The sequence below is a fragment of the Echinops telfairi genome, unplaced genomic scaffold, assembly GCF_000313985.2.
Source record: "Echinops telfairi isolate 266 unplaced genomic scaffold, ASM31398v2 ScPeMD7_7469;HRSCAF=8507_1, whole genome shotgun sequence".
Lineage (NCBI taxonomy): Eukaryota > Metazoa > Chordata > Mammalia > Afrosoricida > Tenrecidae > Echinops > Echinops telfairi.
In genome coordinates this window covers 121,340,967-121,341,800 of record NW_022111373.1, presented here as the reverse complement: position 1 = coordinate 121,341,800, position 834 = coordinate 121,340,967, and positions in this window count along the sequence as shown.

The window sequence follows — 834 nt, the reverse complement described above, 5'->3', positions numbered from 1 at the left end:
ATTTTATTAGGGGCTCATACAACTCTTATCACAATCCATACATACATCAATTGTGTAAAGCGCATTTGTACATTCATTGCCCTCATCATTCTCAAAAGCATAAGAATGTATTTTTTCTGTGGAAAAATATATTTCTTGTCTTATTCAATGCTTTATCATCCTATATGCTTGCTTCATGTTAAACCCGTATGTTGTTATTAGAAATCATTAAAATGTTTTTAAAGCATGTTATTTATATAATTCTGGATTACTAATAAGTTAGAAATAACATAAAATATACTGATACTTAGCAGAATGTCTATAATAGCTTCAGGTTCTGTGTCATTTATACAATGCTTGAATTCATTATTTCTCCATCATTTAAGTTAAAAGAATGTGCCTTGATTTACACAAGCCACAGGAAATACATGGATTATGGGAATTATAGAAACATTATAATCATTTATTAAAATTTGCTCATAAAATTTAGTTCAAACCAAACATTCAAACCCCAAATCTCATTATGTTCAAGTTGATTCTTGCTCACAGTGGCCCGGTAGGACCACGGATAACTGCTCCATGGTTGCTGAGCCTGTCATTCTTCATGGGAGTAGAATGCCTTCTCTTTCTCCCAAGAAGTAACTAGTGGTTTCACATTACTGACCTTACAGCTATCAGCCAAACATCAGCCACTATATCTTATACAATTGAATAGAAAGTGTGATGTTTCTAAAGTATAATATAATAAATATATAATACATAAATTAATATAATGTAATAATATATAATAAACCTGTGCCATATCATCTTCAAAATTTTCTATGAAATTTTCAAAAGCAAACTTGCACTAACTTA